We start from the raw sequence: 14,825 nt of genomic DNA on the forward strand, positions 1-14,825 counted from the left end.
TCCTCCGGGAAGTACCAAGGTAACAGTATCTGATGCACTTTCTGAGTTGTTATGCAGGTGTGAAACCTCCCCCGCCCCAGTAGAAGAGGTTAACTACTTGAGGACCGTGAGCCTCAAGCCCCAGGCCTCCTGGAGCTGAAGGACTGATGAAGTTCACCCCTGTGACACCGCCTGTTCCCTCCCATCAGCCAGTCGAAGAGCCGTGCACAAGCTGATCATGCCTCCTGTGACCCCCTCGCCCCACCTCCCATCGCCTGGCTTTTAAGGATGCTTTGCCAGAACCCTTCGCGGAGCTTGGAGCTTTTCAGGGCTTGAGGCTCTCGTCTCCTGGCATGGCCCTGCAGTAAACCCTCCTCTGCTTCAGATCCCACTGTTTCACGTCTAACGCACACTCGCTGATTCACCCTTTCTTTTATCAAAATCAGCTCTCAGAGAGGAATCTGGTAGGGCTTACTGATTTTATTCTGAATTGGTTTTTCCCACACGTGTCTTCACAAAGGGAGCCCTTTCTCTAATTGCGAAATCTCAGCTAAGAGACTTTGAGGCATTCCTAGAAGGTCTCAGGTGTTTTCAGAGGCAGAAGAATCTCTACTCACAGAATTCAATGAGAATTCCACCTATATAAGGTCAGGCAGCACCAGAAGGTAGGAACAGTAAATTCACACTTGGAAAGCTATCTGAAGGTATGGAATTGGAGGGCAAATACTTTTTACTGAAATACATAAGCGCTTTATGGAGTAGACAAGAGGACCCATCCCTCCCACCACCATGACCAACCACCCGTGCCCCCAACACACACATACACACACCCTGCTCTGAGACTTGTGATCAATGAGTCTTCAGTGGTTCGTCATAAACAGTGTCTCCCTGGTGGGTGGGAGTGTCTGTCCATTCACTTTTACTTATACAATACACAACACTCACAATCAGCTCATCTCGCCAACATAAATAAATCTATTAGTCTCATGCCCGAGCTTGTGACTTGATTTCAAAACCACTTGAGTCACAAAGAGAGGTCCTCAGGTGCTTCTTCCACAGAACTGACTCAGACCTTTTGCTATTCAACAAGACGGTTAGTCCACAGGGCTCCCGACGTTTTACGAAATCTCAAGTCTGGAGTCTAGAGTGTGAAATGAGTAGCTAATAAAATAGCTTTTCTCTAAAATGAAAATGCGTACATTATTAGACCGTCAAAATCCTTGTCTTCATCTTAGAGGAGAAACGCAATCATTTGGAAAACAGACCTGGGCATCAGATACACGTGTGTGTGTGCTAAGTTGCTCCAGTTGTGTCTGACTCTTGGTTGGCGATGTGTGTGTGTGCTAAGCTGCTCCAGTTGTGTCTGACTCTTGGCTGGCGATGTGTGTGTGTGCTAAGCTGCTCCAGTTGTGTCTGACTCTTGGCTGGCGATGTGTGTGTGTGCTAAGCTGCTCCAGTTGTGTCTGACTCTTGGTTGGCGATGTGTGTGTGTGCTAAGCTGCTCCAGTTGTGTCTGACTCTTGGTTGGCGATGTGTGTGTGTGCTAAGCTGCTCCAGTTGTGTCTGACTCTTGGTTGGCGATGTGTGTGTGTGCTAAGCTGCTCCAGTTGTGTCTGACTCTTGGTTGGCGATGTGTGTGTGTGCTAAGTTTCTCCAGTTGTGTCTGACTCTTGGTTGGCGATGTGTGTGTGTGCTAAGTTGCTCCAGTTGTGTCTGACTCTTGGCTGGCGATGTGTGTGTGTGCTAAGTTGCTCCATTTGTGTCTGACTCTTGGTTGACGATGTTATGGACTGCAGCCCGCCAGGCTCCTCTGTCCGTGGGATCCTGCAGGCAAGAACACTGGAGTGGGTTTCCATGCCCTCCTCCAGGGGATCTTCCCCACCCAAGGATCAAACCTATGCCTGTTAAGTCTCCTGCACGGGCAGGCGGCTTCTTTACTGCTAGCACCTTAAGTATACAGGTTCCCTCTCTTCCTTTGTTACCTTTTGAATAGAATTGCCTAGCATTTCCTGGAGATAAAGATACTCCTTTAGAATTAAGATCTTCGGAGAAGGAGTCTCACGATTTTAGTTGTTAACTTACTGAACCGATTACAACACAAGCAAAAGTGAAAGCGTCCGCAGGTAAGAACACGATCTGGGCGATCCAGCCAACCCAGTGACGGGGGAGCACACATTCCTGTCGCGCAAACAGTGTTATCCTCCACGGGGCAGGAGCGGGAAGTCCCCGCCTAGGAACACCTGAAACGGGAGCGGGCACTGCCTGCCCCCGAGCCCCTTCCAACGCCCCCAGGCGGCCGCTGCCCTTTGCCCCCAGTTCAGGGGAGCCAGCCAGGGCGGCAGTCCCGGCCGCTCAGGTTCCCTGCGCAGATACTGGTGCTTGGCAAGCCTTTGAAGCAGTAGAGAGGCGTCTCTGAAAAACGTAACTATTAGCAAGTAAAAAAAATAGTAAATGTCGCTCAGTCGTGTCCGACTCTTTGTGCCCCATGGACTGTAGCCTACCAGGTTCCTCCGTCCATGGGATTTTCCAGGCAAGGATACTGGAGTGGGTTGCCGTTTCCTTCGCCAGGAGATATTCCCAACCCAGGGGTCGAACCCAGGTCTCCCGCGTTGTACACAGACGCTTTACCATCTGAGCCAACGGGTAAATCATTAGCAAGTAAGTATCAAGGATTTGGGGCTTTCTGGGTGGCTCAGTGGTAAAGAATCCTCCTGCCAATGCAGGAGACTGGGTCCTGTCCCTGGGTGGGGAAGATCTCCTGGAGAAGGGCTTGACAACTCACTCCAGTGTTCTTGCCTGGGAAATCCCACTGACAGAGGAGCCTGGCGGGCTACAGTCCAGGGGGTCTCAGAGTCAGACGTGACTTAGTGACTAAACAACAGCTCCATGAAGGATTTCGCCAGTCCTGTGCAGACGCGGTGGCTGTGTCCAGGCGCTCAGGTCTGAAGGCTGTAGGCAGGGGTGGGAGTGTCCTGTGCAAGGAGCTGGGGACTCCTCAGAGCCACAGAACACTCAGTGTTCGGGGTTAAACCGGAGTATAAATCAACACTGTTGACGGCTGATGCTCAGATTATACTGACGGCCCCTTGGAAGCCACTTCCAGGAGACACACGCACCCGCCCCTCCCATTCCCCTCGCCCTGGAACGCGTCCGCACTTCTTCATCCGGGCTCTGGAGGTTCTAGTTAATTTTTCTGCCTGAGAAAAAGTAATTACTAGAAGGCAATGGTAACCCACTCCAGTACTCTTGCCTGGAAAATCCTATGGACAGAGGAGCCTGGTGGGCTGCAGTTCATGGGGTCGCACAGAGTCGGACACGACTGAAGCAAATTAGCAGCAGCAGCAGCAGAATCAAACTCACCTTAGGAAGTACTCGGACTGTGAAAGGTACCCAGGAAAGGATCCTGATGAAATACACAGGATGAATCCTTGCCTGCATTTGAAGCCCCATCAGGACTGGTGCCACCGTGTTTTTTAGCCAACATAGGCCTGAAACTTAGGACAGGGTTTGACCCCAGAGATGACATCCAGGGTCACACGTGATCTGGGCAGTCACACAGGGCCCCTCGTTCAGAAGATGCCCACACTTGGTTCAATGCTCTGCTGTTACCATATTAAGACTTTTAATGATGGTTTCTAACTTTTTGCTTTGTATTGGAGTACAGCCGATTACCAACGTTGTGATAGTTTCATGTGGACAGCAAGATGGCTGCCCCACACGTGGCCACGTATCCATTCTCCCCCAAACCCCGTCCCACCCAGGCTTCCTCATAACGCTGAGCGGAGCTTCCTGCGCTCTGCAGCGGGCCCTTGTTGGTTATCCCGGGTGCACGTGCGCATCGTAAACACCCTACCTACCCCTTCCCCTCATTCTGCTCCTCCTGGCAACCAGAAGTTCATGCTCTAAGTCTGTGAGTCTCTTTCCGTTTTGTAAGTTCATTTGTTACAGTTAACTAACAGGACCTACGGTATAGCACACAACTCTGCTCAGTGTTGAAGAAGGTAATGGCACCCTACTCCAGTGCTCTCGCCTAGAGAATCCCGAGGGCGGAGGAGCCTGGTGGGCTGCAGTCCATGGGGTGGCAAAGAGTCCGACATGGCTGAGCAACTTCACTTTCACTTTTCCTTTCATGTGTTGGAGAAAGAAATGGCAACCCACTCCAGTGTTCTTGCCTGGAGAATCCCAGGGACGGGGGGGCCTGGTGGGCTGCCGTCTATGGGGTCGCCCAGAGTTGGACATGACTGATGTGACTTAGCAGCTGCAGCAGCTGCCCAGTGTTGTGGGGCAGCCTGGATGAGGGGCGTTTGGGGGAGAATGGATACTTGTCCATGTGTATGGCAGAGTCCCTTTGCTGCTCACCTGAAACAATCACAGCACTGTTAATCAGCTATGTGTCGTAAGCGTTAGTCACTTAGCCGTGTCCAACTGTTTTCCACCAGGTCTCCTCCATCCATGGGATTTTCCAGGCAAGTATATGGAGTGGGTTGCCGTTTCCTTCTCCAGGTCTTTCTGACCCAGGGATCGAACCCATGTCTCCTGCACTGCAGGCAGACTCTTTGCGGTCTGAGCCACCAGGGAAGCCCATTAGCTGGTTAGACTCCAATACAAAATTAACAGGTTTTTAAAAAACATTATTAAGAATCTCAATAGGGCAACAGCAGACCATTGACTCCAGCATGGGGATCTTCTGAACAAGAGGCCCGTGTGAATGCTGGATCGCATGTGACCCGTGAGTGTCACCTATGGGGTCAAACCCTGTGCTAATTTTCAGGCATGATTAGCAAAAAAAAAGGAAAACAAACAAACAAACCCACAAATGGTGCCTGTCCTCATGGTGCTTCAAGTCCAAACAAGGGTTCATGCTGTTTGACGGCTTCCCAAGTGGGGCTAGTGGTAAATAACCCGCCTGCCAATACAGGACACGCAAGAGACGCGGGTTTGATCCCAGGGTTGAGAAGCTCCCCTGGAGAAGGAAATGACAACCCACTCCAGTGTTCTTGCCTGGGAAACCCCATGGGCAGAGGAGCCTGGTGGGTACAGTCCATGGGATTGTGAAGAGCTGGACACAATGGAAGTGACTTATCACTCACGTTCAGGGTACAGCGAACTCCTGAAGACATGAGGAGGCCAGAGCAATCCCGAAAGGGCAAGGGGGTTGACACCGCAGGGCAACCCTTGACCAGACAAGGATGAGTGGAGAAATGCCATCTCTGGGGTGAGAACATTCTGAGACACGTGGTGCACAGTTTCTCCTAAGAGTTCCCAGGAGAAACTGTCTCCAGTCACTTGGGGTAACCAGATCAGGGACCGGCCCTCAGAGGGGCCTCCCATCCTCGCCTTTTAAAATCTTCTGAACCCCACCCCTTCCTTCCCCAGGATCGTTTCCCCAGATCGACTCCCTGCAGCAAGCCCTTGCCCCAGGAGCTGTTAAGACACTGACGTCACCAGAATGTATCACTGGCCACTCTTGATTAGAAGCCGCGGAAGACTAAACCAAAGTCTCACAAGCCGGACGCTTGGGGTAGTTCCTCTCCTTTGTGCCTCGCTTCAGTCTTGGGGTCTGTAGAGGGTTTTGCTCCAAGAAAGACTGAAGCGCTATCAAAGACTCACAGCAGTGGTTGCCGTGCCTCTTCTGTCTCATGCTTGCTAACCACCCCACGCAAACCATGTTTCTCCAGAGATTACTCATGATACTTACTGAGGCTTTACAACCATTAAGCACCTTCTCTCTCGGCTGCTGTTTGCATTCATACCTGTAGCCCTTGCAGCTCATTGTGATGCAGGGGTGGTGGGTGGCCGTGCTGGTTCGGGGACGGGGGGCTGGCTTTGTATGGTTTTGCTCTCCCCTCAGCCCTGTCTCTCCATTGAAGTCTGTCTCAGTGTAACACAAATGTGATTTCAGGAGGATGCTTTTATTTTCAGGTAGAATTCCACCTCTGCAGCTGTCATGCCAGCAGCACCTCAAAACAGACTAGAGACTATGATAGCCTTTAGTCTGTCCATCCTTTCCTGGTTGTCTTGACAGAACTTACAATAACAAAGGAATTACTTTTCTCTAAAAATAACATCTCTTTAGGGTCTTTGTGGTGAAGAACAACCCCTGTATTAGATTCAGCAGACAGAGAATTTGGAAAAGGGGCCAGAATGCACACAGACCCTTTGTAAGGGCTGAGGAATCCACAGTGGAGGCGAACCTCTAGGGATGACATTGAAGTGTCCTTGCAGGACTGCTGGCTGCTAAAATCTCAGCACCCCCAAGCCTGAGCCACCCAGGCCACGGCTTCTGTGAGGGCTGCCTCCCTGCCGCTCCCGAGGGTCCAGCTGGCTCTGCTGGGCTGCCTTCATCCCCAGGAGCGAGCTCTCAGGGCGCCGGACACTCTCCTCCTTGGCCTCTTAGAGCAAAGTCTCCCACTGGTGAATCTGATCGGCGGTTTAGACGCTAAGCTGTGTCTGACTCTGGCAATTCCATGGCCGATAGCCCACCAGGCTCCTCCATTCATGGCATTTTCCAGGCAAGAATACTGGAGAGGGTTGCCATTTCCTTCTCCAGGGGATGTTCCAGACCCAGGAATGGAACCCGGGTCTCCTGCGTTGCAGGCGGATTCCTGCATTGCAGGCAGATTCTTTACTGACTGAGCTAGGAGAGAACCCCAGTGACTTTGATTGGCTGGACCTAAATCCTGGGATCTGTATCCTAGCTTAAGGGATGCTTTGAAATTGAGAGTTGACACCCATGACCTGGAAATTTCCCCAAATATGGAGAAAAGTATTCAGGAGATATTAGGTGGTCACAGACACGTAAGGTGCCCCCTCTCAATCACAGATCTTTTTATGAGCAGCATCTGCGTGAAGAGGCTGCCGGATTCAGTATGAAGCGCAACCCAGGTTCTGGGTGAATTCTTGTGGAATGAATCACACTCGGGAATTTATGTTTTAATTTGAAGGTATGCTGTGACTGCTCCTGATAACAAGCTCTGACTCTTTTCTCAATACATTGCTGTAAGCACAAAACCTTGAAACAGTTTCCTTCATGGTCTATTTTACAGAAACTGTCAACCATTGTACATTCTGGAGGGGTTTGGAGAAATGTTAACACTTTTTTTTCCAAGTAAAAACTAAGTTGAGAATTCAAACTGAAGGGAGAGGATTACATTTTGGCCAGGAAACAGAGAGGTTTCCTTGCTTTTGTGCAGTCTTGCTTTGTGGAGTGTCTACAGAACTTGGACTGTTCAGAGGGTTTGAAAGTGAAAGTGGCTCAATCACGTCTGACTCTTTGTGACCTCATGGACTGTGACTACGTTTCATGAAATCATCCAGGCCAGAATACCAGACTGGGTAGGTTTTCCCTTGTCCCGGGGATCTTGCCAACCAGGCATGGAACCGGGGACCCCTGCGGTGCAGGCGGATTCTTTACCAACTGAGCTATCAGGGAAGCCCTCCTGAGGGTTTGCAAACAGAAAATAAATGTCAGATTCTGAGGTCACAGCGCCACCTGGTGGGAAAGAAAAGCTATTCAGTCAGTGATAGCACATGATAGCAATCTGTGAGGCACTTAGAAAAGATCTCAGTTCAGTTCAGTTCAGTTCAGTTCAGTTCAGCCGCTCATTCGTGTCCAACTCTTTGTAACCCCATGAATCGCAGCACGCCAGGCCTCCCTGTCCATCACCATCTCCTGGAGTTCACTTAGACTCACGTCCATCCAGTCCGTGATGCCATCCAGCCATCTCATCCTCTGTCGTCCCCTTCTCCTCCTGCCCCCAATCCTTCCCAGCATCAGAGTCTTTTCCAATGAGTCAACTCTTCCCATGAGGTGGCCAAAGTACCGGAGTTTCAGCTTTAGCATCATTCCTTCCAAAGAAATCCCAGGGCTGATCTCCTTCAGAATGGACTGGTTGGATCTCCTTGCAGTCCAAGGGACTCTCAAGAGTCTTCTCCAACACCACAGTTCAAAGGCATCAATTCTTCGGCGCTCAGCCTGCTTCACACTCCAACTCTCACATCCATACATGACCACAGGAAAAACCATAGCCTCGACTAGACGGACCTTAGTCGGGCAAAGTAGTGTCTCTGCTTTCGAATATACTATCTAGGTTGGTCATAACTTTTCTTCAAAGGAGTAAGCGTCTTTTAATTTCATGGCTGCAATCACCATCTGCAGTGATTTTGGAGCCCCAGAAAATAAAGTCTGACACTGTTTCCCCATCTATTTCCCATGAAGTGATGGGACCAGATGCCATGATCTTCGTTTTCTGGATGTTGAGCTTTAAGCCAACTTTTGCACTCCCCTCTTTCACTTTCATCAAGAGGCTTTTTAGCTCCTCTTCACTTTCTGCCATAAGGGTGGTGTCATCTGCATATCTGAGGTTATTGATATTTCTCCCGGCAATCTTGATTCCAGCTTGTGTTTCTTCCAGTCCAGCGTTTCTCATGATGTACTCTGCATATAAGTTAAATAAGCAGGGTGACAATATACAGCCTTGATGTACTCCTTTTCCTATTTGGAACCAGTCTGTTGTTCCATGTCTAGTTCTAACTGTTGCTTCCTGACCTGCATACAGATTTCTCAAGAGGCAGGTCAGGTGGTCTGGTATTCCCATCTCTTTCAGAATTTTCCACAGTTTATTGTGATCCACACAGTCAAAGGCTTTGGCATAGTCAATAAAGCAGAAATAGATGTTTTTCTGGAACTCTCTTGCTTTTTCCATGATCCAGCGGATGTTGGCAATTTGATCTCTGGTTCCTCCGCCTTTTCTAAAACCAGCTTGAACATCAGGGAGTTCACGGTTCATGTATTGCTGAAGCCTGGCTTGGAGAATTTTGAGCATCACTTTACTAGCATGTGAGATGAGTGCAATTGTGTGGAAGTTTGAGCATTCTTTGGCATTGCCTTTCTTTGGGATTGGAATGAAAACTGACCTTTTCCAGTCCTGTGGCCACTGCTGAGTTTTCCAAATTTGCTGGCATATTGAGTGCAGCACTTTCACAGCATCATCTTTCAGGATTTGAAATAGCTCAACTGGAATGCCATCACCTCCACTAGCTTTGTTCGTAGTGATGCTTTCTAAGGCCCACTTGACTTCACATTCCAAGATGTCTGGCTCTAGATTAGTGATCACATCATCATGATTATCTGGGTTGTGAAGATCTTGTTTGTACAGTTCTTCCGTGTATTCTTTAAAAAAAAGGGGGGGATGGAAATCCACTATGGACTCCTGTACATTGTTACTGAATGAATTCATGAACAGATATATTGGATTATATGTTACTGCATGAATTCCTAAATACACAGTCACTCATTGACGTGTGTGTGAGTGTGTGTGTGCTTAATTACTCACTCATGTCTGACTCTTTGTGACTCTGTGGACTGTAGCCCACCAGGGTCCTCTGTCCATGGGATTCTCCAGGCAAGAACACTGGAGTGGTTACCGTTTCCTCCTCCAGGGGATCTTCCCAACCCAGGGATCAAACCCAGGTCTCCTGCATCACAGGGGGATTCTTTACCAGCTGAGCCACCGAGCATGTTGGACTCCTCTTTACCCCTCACTGTTCTTGTTCTCAAGGGAAATCCCCAAGTTTTCCTTTTAAGTTTTAGAACTGGGAGCCTGGCACGATGTTGCAGATTTTGGAGCCCACTCATGCACAGACAGCTATGAAGTGAGCTCCTTATTGCTTTGTGACAGAATTTAAATTAAGCTGGGACGTGTTTGGACAATTTTGTAGCTTACATGTCAATTCGAATAGAATTTCCCCACCACCTCAACATACTTGACATTCTGTCCTTGTATCTTCCTCATGCACTTTTCATACTGGTAGTTACGTAGTCTTTTTTGATTTTTATGTGTTCTTGTTATAGCTATTAAAGCCACATATTTAATAACACCTTCTAACATCCTGTAAGAAGAGGTGGCAAGAATACATGGAAGAACTGTACAAAAAAGATCTTCATGACCCAGATAATCATGATGATGTGATCACTAATCTAGAGCCAGACATCTTGGAATGTGAAGTCAAGTGGGTCTTAGAAAGCATCACTACGAACAAAGCTAGTGGAGGTGATGGCATTCCAGTTGAGCTGTTTTAAATCCTGAAAGATGATGCTGTGAAAGTGCTGCACTCAATATGCCAGCAAATTTGGAAAACTCAGCAGTGGCCACAGGACTGGAAAAGGTCAGTTTTCATTCCAATCCCAAAGAAAGGCAATGCCAAAGAATGCTCAAACTTCCGCACAATTGCACTCATCTCACATGCTAGTAAAGTGATGCTCAAAATTCTCCAAGCCAGGCTTCAGCAATACGTGAACCGTGAACTCCCTGATGTTCAAGCTGGTTTTAGAAAAGGCGGAGGAACCAGAGATCAAATTGCCAACATCCGCTGGATCATGGAAAAAGCAAGAGAGTTCCAGAAAAACATCTATTTCTGCTTTATTGACTATGCCAAAGCCTTTGACTGTGTGGATCACAATAAACTGTGGAAAATTCTGAAAGAGATGGGAATACCAGACCACCTGACCTGCCTCTTGAGAAATCTGTATGCAGGTCAGGAAGCAACAGTTAGAATTGGACATGGAACAACAGACTGGTTCCAAATAGGAAAAGGAGTACATCAAGGCTGTATATTGTCACCCTGCTTATTTAACTTATATGCAGAGTACATCATGAGAAACGCTGGACTGGAAGAAACACAAGCTGGAATCAAGATTGCCGGGAGAAATATCAATAACCTCAGATACGCAGATGACACCACCCTTATGGCAGAAAGTGAAGAGGAGCTAAAAAGCCTCTTGATGAAAGTGAAAGAGGGGAGTGCAAAAGTTGGCTTAAAGCTCAACATCCAGAAAACGAAGATCATGGCATCTGGTCCCATCACTTCATGGGAAATAGATGGGGAAACAGTGGAAACAGTGTCAGACTTTATTTTCTGGGGCTCCAAAATCACCACAGATGGTGATAGCAGCCATGAAATTAAAAGACGCTTACTCCTTTGAAGAAAAGTTATGACCAACCTAGATAGTATATTCAAAAGCAGAGACACTACTTTGCCGACTAAGGTCCGTCTAGTCAAGGCTATGGTTTTTCCTGTGGTCATGCGTGGATGTGAGAGTTGGAGTGTGAAGCAGGCTGAGCGCCGAAGAATTGATGCTTTTGAACTGTGGTGTTGGAGAAGACTCTTGAGAGTCCCTTGGACTGCAAGGAGATCCAACCAGTCCATTCTGAAGGAGATCAGCCCTGGGATTTCTTTGGAAGGAATGATGCTAAAGCTGAAACTCCGGTACTTTGGCCACCTCATGAGAAGGGTTGACTCATTGGAAAAGACTCTGATGCTGGGAGGGATTGGGGGCAGGAGGAGAAGGGGACGACAGAGGATGAGATGGCTGGATGGCATCACCAACTCGATGGAGGTGAGTCTGAGTGAACTCCGGGGGATGGTGATGGACAGGGAGGCCTGGCGTGCTGTGATTCATGGGGTTGCAAAGAGTCGGACACGACTGAGCGACTGAACTGAATAGAACTGAACATACTGTATAAGGTATTAATATATTTTGAACATGGTCTGTCTCCCATTACTAGCTGAGACCTGGGTTTGATCCCTGGGTCAGGAAGATCCCCTGGAGAAGGGAATGGCAACCCACTCCAGTGTTCTTGCCTGGAGAATCCCGTGGACAGAGGAGCCTGGCGGGCTACAGTCCGTGGGGTCACAAAGAGTTGGACGCCACTGAGAGAGTGTCACCTTCACTTTTTCACTTCGAGCTGCATAAGCACAAGGAATGTTGTTTAATTGTTCAGGGCTGTAGCCCCCCTGCCCACTACCTGCCCATCTGGATCAGTTCTAGAGGCTTCACTGGCGACTCCAGCCAGACACAGCCTCTTCCTCACCAGGACCCCTCGCGTGGTCTCAGGGCTGAGCCCCAGGCGCCCTGGCTAGGGAGCTCTGTGTGTGCCAGCTGCAGGCTCCCTGAAGCAAAGCGCCTGGTCGGATTCATCTTTCCTGTTGCCATAGCATCTAGCACCAGATGGGGTGCAAACAAAGGCACACACAGACCCCTCATTTACATCTGCTAGAACCGAAGCCTGGGGGTGGCGAAGGTCGTCTACCTGGAGGGCCTGACAGGTAGCCACACAGACGAGGCAGGCAGGGGTCTGCGGGTGCCCTGGACAAGGCCTGTGAGCTAAAGGGTCCGCGTCGGATCAGAACCAGCAGTGGCTAGCACGCAGGAATGCAGGCTGAGGGTCACCAGGACTCTGCTTTTACCAGCAAGAGCAAAATAAAAGCTCTACGATTATTATTATTTTAACTTTTTATTTATATAGAATACAGCAAGTTAACATTATTGTGATCATTTTAGGTGTACAGCAAAGTGATTAAGTTCACTCATCTCTTCTTTTTCAAATTCTTTTTCCGTTCAGGTTGTTGCATAGTACCCAGAAGAGTTCCCTGCGCTGCAGCGGTGATCGGGTGGCCTCGGCCTGCAGCGGCTGGAGCGGGGTTTGGGTTCCCAGCCCAGAGATGGAGGCTGGTGGCCGTGGTGAAGGCACCAGTTCCTAGACCAGTGGTCAGTGATGAGGGCCCTGGCCATTCGGCTTTGCAGAGAAGAATCTCTACAGAGACGGAAAGCAGAGAAGCAAGTCAAGTATGTATTAGGAGGAAAGAGAGTACGTCCGTGGGGACAGACGCAGGGGCGTCCCCGAGCCACGCCCTCGCGGCGGTCTGAGTCCCTTTCCCGGGGCGCTTCTTCCCGGGTTCCTTCGGCCTGTCATCTTGGTTTGCCCGGTTCCCAGTCCGCCTTTGGTACATCTCGGGATCCTCCCACCTGTGCGCACACACCTCTTAGCCAAGATGGATTTTACTGAACAGCGTACGGGTAGAGAACATCGCTTGACGGGCTCCCCTTGGCCTCCGAGCAGCTCCTCTGCGCCTGTGTGGTGGGCCAGGTCTCCTGACCTGCGGAAGGGGACATGCGTGGTCTCGGCAGGCCCCCTCCCTCCCCTGTCCTGCTGTTCTTATCTCGGCATTTCAGACCACAGGGAGTGAAGCTGCAACCGCTTTACCCGGGGGCCCATCTACCTCCTGCCTCAGCAGGGCCTTGCTGGTTATCCATTTTAAATCTAGCCACGTGTCCCTGTCCATCCCAAACTCCTACCTACGTCTTCCTCTCATGCTTCCTCCACTAACCATGTTAGCTCTCTGAGTCTGTGAATCTGTTTCTGTAAAAACTCGAATATTGTCAAGTGAAATGTTTCAAATGTTGGTTCAATTAAAAAAAAAAAACTGTATGGGTGAAAACAGAACCCCAAACAAAGCTTATCTTGCATCCGGTCACTGGGCGGCCAGTTTTCAGTCCCGTGTAAGCGGATGTGTTCATCCACCGGGGACAGTGTTTTCAAGATCTTATGGGGATTTTCCTTCCTGACCTACGGTCTCTGATCGTCCCCATTTGGACCCCAGGTTTCCTTCTTTTGTGGGTCCAACTAGATAGGGCCAGTCTGAAACTGGAGGGAAAAAAAAAACAAACAACAGAAGCAAGAGGTAGGAAATACTCAGTATAAAGGAGTATAATGGGCAGCCGAGGGGGAAGGGGTGGTGAGAAATGGAAGAAGAGAGACCGCTGAACCAGAGGCGGCCTGTTCAGCACCAAGGTTGGGGGCCTGCCCGCTGCCTGTCCATCCAGGTTAAATGACACTCTCCCAAGCCTTGAGACCCCGTCCAACCCCCGTCTGCCCTGGCTCTCTGAACAGCCCCAGCTGATGGCTGATGACTGTTGGCTGCTGACCCAACAACGCTCCCTTCCTCCTCTTTGTAGTGTTCAGAAGTCCGGGCTAGTTTTGTTTTCAGGAAGCCACATTTCCAGCCTCAAGGAATTAGTCATCACTGTTTAAGGTAATCATTAATCCTGTTGCTTTTGGCCAGTGATTGAAGTGGGTGTAGTGAAAATTGCTCAGTCATGTCTGACTCTTTGCGACCCCATGGCCTGTAGCCTGGCAGGCTCCTCTGTCCATGGGATTCTCCAGGCAAGAATACTGGAGTGGGTAGCCATTCCCTTCTCTGGGGGATCTTCCTGACCCAGGGATCGAACCCTGGTCTCCTGCATTGCAGGCAGATTCTTTACTGTCTGAGCCACCAGGGAAGCCCAAAGTGGGTGTAAGACAGACATAAAGAAAGGGGACTGGGAGAGTCTGGGAAATACATCTCTCCTTGAGAGTGAGAGAAGGCAAGATGGAGAGCGAGAAAGCGCAGGACAGTGAGTCAGAGGAGGCCGGAGCACAGAGCTGCCTGCGGACCCCTTTCCTCTCTGCCTTTGCATCTCCCGGATGAAGACTTGATACCTGAGGGTGCAACTGTTGCAGGAAGGGGGCCCTCTTCCACAGCCCGAAAGTGGGCTCTTGTCTAACGCTTGGAAAAGAAGTGTCCGAGGAGACACACGAGCTGACAAAGCAAGAGGCCTTATGGGAAAGGGGCGCCCGGGTAGAGGGCAGGAGGGTGAAGGGACCCAGGAGGACGACTCTGCCACGCGGCAAAGGTCAGGGACTGACGGAACATCCGGCTGGGAGCCATGACTTCTGCTTCTGTCTGAATGTTTGGGGCCCCCCACCCCCCAAATTCATGCCTTGAAATCCTAGGGCTCCGTGTGATGTGCCAAGAGGCGGGGTCTTTGGGGGCGCAGCCCTCAGGAGGGCAGAGCCTCTGTGGAGGGGCTCAGCGCTCCTGTAAGAGACACCGGTGCGTTCCCGCCCCCTTCCTCCCTGGGGGGACACGGCGGAGGTGCTGGCTGTGAACCCGGACGGCGGCCCTCAGCGGAGCACGCTGGTGTCCTGCTCGCAGACTTCCAGCCTCCAGAGTGGTGAGACAGC

This window comes from Budorcas taxicolor, chromosome 13 (assembly GCF_023091745.1).
Source record: "Budorcas taxicolor isolate Tak-1 chromosome 13, Takin1.1, whole genome shotgun sequence".
NCBI classification, from domain to species: domain Eukaryota; kingdom Metazoa; phylum Chordata; class Mammalia; order Artiodactyla; family Bovidae; genus Budorcas; species Budorcas taxicolor.